Source organism: Arachis hypogaea, chromosome 11, assembly GCF_003086295.3.
Source record: "Arachis hypogaea cultivar Tifrunner chromosome 11, arahy.Tifrunner.gnm2.J5K5, whole genome shotgun sequence".
NCBI lineage: Eukaryota > Viridiplantae > Streptophyta > Magnoliopsida > Fabales > Fabaceae > Arachis > Arachis hypogaea.
Genome location: NC_092046.1, coordinates 109,469,539 through 109,478,210, shown reverse-complemented (window position 1 = coordinate 109,478,210; position 8,672 = coordinate 109,469,539). Strand labels below are relative to the sequence as shown.

Sequence of the window (8,672 nt, the reverse complement as noted above, 5' to 3'; positions counted from 1 at the left end):
GAAAGTCCACTATCAAGAGCAACCTAACTACAAGGCATTTAGTAACCCAAAGAGGTGCTGGGCATCAATGTTTTAAGAAGGAATGTGAGCCAAGTGTCTATAGTGAATAATGTGTCAAGTATAAAGAAAGAAAAGAACTTGTTACACATGACACTGAACTAAAGCTTATAGAGAAAAACAATAGTCAAGGACAAAGAAATAATGAGAGGTCATAGCAGTGTGTTGCTTGATGATTGAAGGAGACTTTCTAGGCCTAAAAGTCAATAAGAAGTGAGTGTTTACTTATTGGTGCACGAAATTGTGTTCCATGTTCTTTGTACTTGTGTGAGAGTAACAATATATAATTGTATTGAATCCTCATTGTGGCTCTATGTATGTGTGGACACAACTCCGTTCAACTAACCAGCAAGTGTACTGGGTCGTCCAAGTAATAAACCTTACGTGAGTAAGGGTCGATCCCACAGAGATTGTTGGCTTGAAGCAAGCTATGGTCACCTTGCAAATCTCAGTCAGGCGGATTTAAACATGATATTTTATTAGATTAAAATAAACAATAAAAGGGATAGAGATACTTATGTAGATTCATTGGCAGGGAATTCAGATAAGCGAATGGAGATGCTTTTCGTTCCTCTGAACCTCTGCTTTCCTGCTATCTTCATCCAATCAGTCTTACTCCTTTCCATGGCTGGTTGTATGCAAGGGCATCACCGTTGTCAGTGGCTACATCCCCTCCTCTCAGTGAATCTTATGCTCACGCACCCTGTCACGGCACGGCTATTCATCTGTCGGTTCCCGATCATGCTGGAATAGGATTCACCCTCCTTTTGCGTCTGTCACTAACGCCCAGCACTCGCGAGTTTGAAGCTCGTCACAGTCATTCAATCATTGAATCCTACTCAGAATACCACAGACAAGGTTTAGACCTTCCGGATTCTCTTGAATGCCACCATCATTCTAGCTTAAGCCACGAAGATTCTGGTTAGGAGATCTAAGAGATACTCATTCTAGCTTAATTCATGTAGAACAGAAGTGTTTGTCAGGCACGCGTTCATAAGGGGGAAGGATGATGAGCGTCACACATAATCATCACCTTCATCACGTTCTTGGGTGCGAATGGATATCTTAGAAGCGAAATAAGAAGAATTGAATAGAAAACAGTAGTACTTTGCATTAATCTTTGAGGAACAGCAGAGCTCCACACCTTAATCTATGGAGTGTAGAAACTCTACCGTATGAAAATACATAAGTGAAGGTCCAGGCATGGCCGAGATGGCCAGCCCCCTAAACGAGATCAATAGTCTCCTAAGATGAATAATGAAATAAAACTGAGACCAAAGATGCCTAATACAATAGTAAGAGGTCCTATTTATAATAAACTAGTCACTAGGGTTTACATGAGTAAGTAATTGATGCATAAATCCACTTCCTGGGCCCACTTGGTGTGTGTTTGGGCTGAGCCTGAGTGTTGCACGTGCAGAGGCCATTTGTGGAGTTGAACGCCAGTTTTTATGCCAGTTTGGGCGTTCAACTCTGGTTTTGGATCCTTTTCTGGCGCTGGACGCCAGATTTGGGCAGAAGGCTGGCGTTGAACGCCAGTTTACGTCGTCAATTTTTGGCCAAAGTATGGACTATTATATATTGCTGGAAAGCCCTAGATGTCTACTTTCCAACGCAATTAGAAGCGCGCCATTTAGAGTTTTGTAGCTCCAGAAAAGCCACTTTGAGTGCAGGGAGGTCAGAATCCAACAACATCAGCAGTCCTTTTTCAACCTCTGAATCTGATTTCTGCTCAAGTCCCTCAATTTCAGCCAGAAAATACCTGAAATCACAGAAAACACACAAACTCATAGTAAAGTCCAGAAATGTAAATTTAACACAAAATCTATTAAAAACATCCCTAAAAGTAACTAGATCCTACTAAAAACATACTAAAAACAATGTCAAAAAGCGTATAAATTATCCGCTCATCACAACACCAAACTTAAATTGTTGCTTGTCCCCAAGCAACTGAAAATAAAAATAGGATAAAAAGGATAGAATATACTATAAATTCCAAACTATCAATGAAACAGAGCTTCAATCATATGAGCGGGACTTATAGCTTTTTGCCTCTTGAATAGTTTTGGCATCTCACTTTATCCATTGAGGTTCAGAATGATTGGCATCTATAGGAACTTCAGATTTCGAATAGTGCTATTGACTCTCCTAGTTCAGTATGATGATTCTTGAACACAGCTTCTTTATGAGTCCTGGCCGTGGCCCTAAGCACTTTGTTTTCCAGTATTACCACCGGATACATAAATGCCACAGACACATAATTGGGTGAACCTTTTCAGATTGTGACTCAGCTTTGCTAAAGTCCCCAATTAGAGGTGTCCAGGGTTCTTAAGCACACTCTTTTTTTGCTTTGGACCTTGACTTTAACCGCTCAATCTCAAGTTTTCACTTGACACCTACACGCCACAAGCACATGGTTAGGGACAGCTTGGTTTAGCCGCTTAGACCAGGATTTTATTCCTTTAGGCCCTCCTATCCACTGATGCTCAAAGCCTTGGGATCCTTTTTATTTGCCCTTGCCTTTTGGTTTTAAGGGTTATTGGCTTTTTCTGCTTGCTTTTTCTTTTTCTTTTTTTTTTTTGCCTATTTTTTTTTCTGCAAGCTTTGTTCTTTGCTGCTTTTTCTTGCTTCAAGAATCATTTTTATGATTTTTCAGATTATCAAATAACATGTCTCCTAGTCATCATTCTTTCAAGAGCCAACATATTTAACATTCTTAAACAACAACTTCAAAAGACATATGCACTGTTCAAGCATACATTCAGAAAACAAGAAGCATTGTCACCACATCAATATAATTAAACTAAGTTCAAGGATAAATTCGAAACTCATGTACTTCTTGTTCTTTTGAATTAAAAACAGTTTTTTATTTAAGAGAGGTGATGGATTCATAGGACATTTATAACTTTAAGACACAGTTACTAACTACTAATGATCATGTAATGAAGACACAAACATGGATAAGCACATAACATATAAAACGAAAAAACAGAGAAAGTAAGGACAAGGAATGAGTCCACCTTGGTGATGTCCTTGAGCTCTTCTATGTCTCTTCCTTGTCTTTGCTGCTCCTCCTTCATTGCTTTTAGATCTTCTCTGATTTCATGAAGGACGAAGGAGTGCTCTTGATGTTCCATCCTTAGTTGCTTCCAATAATTGTGTGGAAGAGAATGTATCCCCTGAGGTATCTCAGGGATCTCTTGATTTGCAGTCAAATGTTCTACCACTGAGTTATAGATCCTTTACATAATTGTTTTACCACACCAAACTTAGAATGTTGCTCGCCCTCGAGCAAAAGAAGAAGGAATAGATGAAGAAGAAGATGTGGAAATAAAAACTAGGATTATGAGGAGGTAAAGTGGGGATCCTGTGGGGTCCACAGATCCTGAGATGATCCTGTGGTGTCCACAGATCCTGAGGTGTCAAGGTATTTACATCCCTGCACCAATTTAGGCATGCAAAATGCCCTTGCACACAACTCTGGGCGTTCAGCGCCAGGTTGGTGCCCATTTTGGGCGTTCAACGCCCCTTTGCTGCCATTTCTGGCGTTGAACGCCAGAACCATGCTTGTTCTGGGCGTTCAGCGCCAGGATGATCCCATTCTGGGCGTTCAGCGCCAGAACTATGCTCTGTTCTGGCGTTTGAACGCCAGACAGATGCTCCTCCAGGGTGTGATTTTTCTTCTGCTGTTTTTGATTCCGTTTTTGATTTTTTTATTTATTTTGTGACTCCACATGATCATGAACCTAAGAAAACATGGAAAACAATAAAAATAAAAATTAGATAAACATTGGGTTGCCTCCCAACAAGCGCTTCTTTAATGTCAATAGCTTGACAGTGGACTCTCATGGAGCCTCACAGATGTGCAGAGCTTTGTTGAGACTCTCCAACACCAAACTTAGAGTTTGGATATGGGAGTTCAACACCAAACTTAGAGTTTGGTTGTGGCCTCCCAACACCAAACTTAGAGTTTGACTGTGGGGGCTTTGGTTGACTCTGCTTGGAGAGAAGCTTTTCCTGCTTCCTCTCCATGGTTGCAGAGGGAGATCCTTGAGTTTTGAATACAAGGGAGTTCTCATTCCATTGAAGGACTATTTCACCTCTGTCAACATCAATCACAGCTCTTGCTGTGGCCAGGAAAGGTCTTCCTAGGATGATGGATTCATCCTCTTCCTTTCCAGTATCCAGGACTATGAAATCAGTAGGTATGTAAAGGCCCTCAACCTTTACTAATACATCTTCTACTTGTCCATAAGCCTGTCTTCTTGAGCTGTCTGCCATCTCTAGTGAGATTTTAGCAGCTTGCACCCCATAGATTCCCAGTTTCTCTATATACAGAGAGGGGCATGAGGTTTATACCTGAACCAAGGTCACACAGAGCTTTAAAGATCATGGTTCCTATGGTACAAGGTAATATGAACTTTCCAGGATCCTGTCTCTTCTGAGGCAATGTCAGTTGATCCAGATCACTTAGTTCATTGATGAACAAGGGAGGTTCAACTTCCCAAGCATCAATGCCAAACAATTTGGCATTCAGCTTCATGATTGCACCAAGAAACTTGGCAGTTTGCTCTTCAGTAACATCCTCATTCTCTTCAGAAGAGGAATACTCATCAGAGCTCATGAAGGGCATAAGGAGGTTCAATGGGATCTCTATGGTCTCTAGATGAGCCACAGAGTCCTTTGGTTCCTCAGAGGGAAGCTCCTTATTGATCACTGGACGTCCCTGGAGGTCTTCCTCCTTGGGATTCACGTCCTCTCCTCTCCTCACAGGTTCGGCCATGGCTCTTATGTCAATGGCCTTGCACTCTCCTTTTGGATTCTCTTCTGTATTGCTCGGGAGAGTACTAGGAGGGATTTCAGTGATCCTTTTACTCAGCTGGCCCACTTGTGCTTCCAGATTTCTAATGGAAGATCTTGTTTCATTCATGAAACTTACAGTGGCCTTGGATAGATCAGAGACTAGATTTGCTAAATTAGAAGCATTTTGTTCAGAGTTCTCTGTCTGTTGCTGAGTTGATGATGGAAAAGGTTTGCTATTGCTAAACCTGTTTCTTCCACCATTATTAAAGCCTTGTTGAGGCTTTTGATCCTTCCATGAGAAATTTGGATGATTTCTCCATGTTGAGTTATAGGTGTTTCCATAAGGTTCACTTAAGTAATTTACCTCTGCTATTGCAGGGTTCTCAGGATCATAAACTTCTTCTTCAGAAGAAGCCTCTTGAGTACTGTTGGATGCAGCTTGCATTCCATGCAGACTCTGTGATATCATATTGACTTGCTGAGTCAATTTTTTGTTCTGAGCCAATATGGCATTCAGAGTATCAATCTCAAGAACTCCCTTCTTCATAGGCGTCCCATTATTCACAGGGTTCCTTTCAGAAGTGTACATGAACTGGTTATTAGCAACCATGTCAATGAGTTCTTGAGCTTCTGCAGGCGTTTTCTTTAGGTGAATGGATCCACCTGCAGAAGTGTCCAGTGACATCTTTGATAGCTCAGACAGACCATCATAGAATATATCCAGGATGGTCCATTCTGAAAGCATGTCAGAAGGACACTTTTTGGTCAACTGTTTGTATCTTTCCCAAGCTTCATAGAGGGATTCACCTTCTTTCTGTCTGAAGGTTTGAACATCAGCTCTAAGCTTGCTCAGCTTTTGAGGAGGAAAGTACTTGGCTAAGAAAGCCGTGACCAGCTTATCCCAAGAGTTCAGGCTGTCTTTAGGTTGAGAATCCAACCATAATCTAGCTCTGTCTCTTACAGGAAAAGGGAAAAGCATGAGCCTGTAGACTTCAGGATCTATTCCATTAGTCTTAACAGTATCACATATCTGCAAGAATTCAGTTAAGAACTGAAAAGGATCTTCAGATGGAAGTCCATGAAACTTGCAGTTCTGCTGCATTAGAGAAACTAATTGAGGTTTCAGCTCAAAGTTGTTTGCTCCAATGGCAGGAATGGAGATGCTTCTTCCATGTAAATTGGAATTAGGTGCAGTAAAGTCACCAAGCATCCTCCTTGCATTATTATTATTTTCGGCTGCCATCTCCTCTGTCTGTTCAAAAATTTCTGAAAGGTTATCTCTGGATTGTTGTATTTTAGCTTCTCTTAATTTTCTCTTCAGAGTCCTTTCAGGTTCTGGATCTGCTTCCACAAGAATGTTCTTATCCTTGCTCCTGCTCATACAAGGAAGAATGGACAGAAAAATAATAATAATAATAGAGATCCTTTATACCACAGTATAGGGATCCCTTTGTAAGTAGAAGAAGATGGGGAGATAAAGGATGTGATGTAAAGGAAGAAACACAACTGTGAGGATTGGAATGTGAGATGAGATGTTAGGACATGAATGAATAAATAGAATGAGATGGGGGAGGAATAATTTTCGAAAATTATTTTGAAAAAGAGTTAGTGATTTTTGAAAATTGGTTTTTGAAAATTAGTTAGTATTTTTTGAAAATTTTTGAATTCAAAAATAAAAAATAAAAATAATTAGTTAATAAAAAAGAAATTTTTGAAAAAGAGGGAAGATAATTTCGAAAATTAGAGAGAGAGAGTTAGTTAGGTAGTTTTGAAAAAGTTAAGAGACAAACAAAAAGTTAGTTAGTTAGTTGAAACAAATTTGAAAAGATAAGAAGTTGGGAAGTTAGAGAAGATATTTTGAAATCAAATTTTGAAAAAGATAAGATAAGAAGATATTTTTTTTTTTTTGAAAAGATATGATAGAAATTAGTTTTTGAAAAAGATTTGATTTTTAAAATCACAATTAATGACTTGATCCATAAGAAATCACAAGATATGATTCTAGAACTTAAAGTTTGAATCTTTCTTAACAAGCAAGTAACAAACTTCAAATTTTTGAACCAAAACATTAATTGACTATGTTATTTTCGAAAATTTGATGGAAAAATAAGAAAAAGATTTTTGAAAAATATTTTTTTGAATTTTCGAAAATAACTAAAATTTTGAAAAAGATTTGATTTTTGAAAGAGATTTTGAAAAAGATAAGATTTTCAAATTGAAAATTTGATTTGACTCATAAGAAACAACTTGATTTTAAAAAATTTTGAAAAAGTCAATCCAAATTTTTGAATTTGATGAGAGAAAAAGGGAAAGGTATTTTTTTGATTTTTGAAATTTTTATGATGCAAGAGAAAAACACTAAAAAGATGCAATGCATGAAAATTTTTTAAATCAAAACATGTGATGCATGCAAGAATGCTATGAATGTCAAGATGAACACCAAGAACACTTTGAATGTCATGATGAACATCAAGAACATATTTTTGAAAAATTTTTTTTGCAAAGAAAACATGCAAGACACCAAACTTAGAATTCTTTAATGCTTACGCACTAAGAATTCAAGAATGCATATGAAAAACATGAAAAGACACAAAACAAAAAATCATCAAGATCAAACAAGAAGACTTACCAAGAACAACTTGAAGATCATGAAGAACACTATGAATGCATGATATTTTCGAAAAAATGCAAGATGCATATGCAATTGACACCAAACTTATAACCTGACTCAAGACTCAAACAAGAAACACAAAAATATTTTTGATTTTTATGATTTTCTAATTTTTTTGTATTTTCTTTTAATTTTTTCGAAAATATTTGGGAAAAAGGAAGCAATAAATTCATAGTCCTCAATCAAAATCCTGGGAATTAGATATGGCTTAATAGCCAGCCAAGCTAAAACATGTTATATGAGACACTAGAATTCATTCTCAAAAATTTTAAAAAAAATATATTTTTGAAAACATTTTTATTTATTTTTTTTTTTCGAAAATAGATGAGAGATTTTTGAAAATATTTTTGAAATATTTTTGAAAACAAAACGAAAAGAAAATTACCTAATCTGAGCAACAAGATGAACCGTCAGTTGTCCAAACTCAAACAATCCCCGGCAACGGCGCCAAAAACTTGGTGCACGAAATTGTGTTCCATGTTCTTTGTACTTGTGTGAGAGTAACAATATATAATTGTATTGAATCCTCATTGTGGCTCTATGTATGTGTGGACACAACTCCGTTCAACTAACCAGCAAGTGTACTGGGTCGTCCAAGTAATAAACCTTACGTGAGTAAGGGTCGATCCCACAGAGATTGTTGGCTTGAAGCAAGCTATGGTCACCTTGCAAATCTCAGTCAGGCGGATTTAAACATGATATTTTATTAGATTAAAATAAAAAATAAAAGGGATAGAGATACTTATGTAGATTCATTGGCAGGGAATTCAGATAAGCGAATGGAGATGCTTTTCGTTCCTCTGAACCTCTGCTTTCCTGCTATCTTCATCCAATCAGTCTTACTCCTTTCCATGGCTGGCTGTATGCAAGGGCATCACCGTTGTCAGTGGCTACATCCCCTCCTCTCAGTGAATCTTATGCTCACGCACCCTGTCACGGCACGGCTATTCATCTGTCGGTTCCCGATCATGCTGGAATAGGATTCACCCTCCTTTTGCGTCTGTCACTAACGCCCAGCACTCGCGAGTTTGAAGCTCGTCACAGTCATTCAATCATTGAATCCTACTCAGAATACCACAGACAAGGTTTAGACCTTCCGGATTCTCTTGAATGCCGCCATCATTCTAGCTTACGCCACGAA

General features: G+C 38.2%; 1 non-coding gene across 1 annotated transcript; it reads left to right on the top strand.

The window, feature by feature from the left end:
- Positions 1-5,599: 5,599 nt before the first annotated feature.
- Positions 5,600-5,707, top strand: LOC112724647 (small nucleolar RNA R71). The gene has a single exon (XR_003163801.1). It is a non-coding gene; the product is annotated as a small nucleolar RNA R71 (small nucleolar RNA).
- The last annotated feature ends 2,965 nt before the right edge of the window (positions 5,708-8,672 follow it).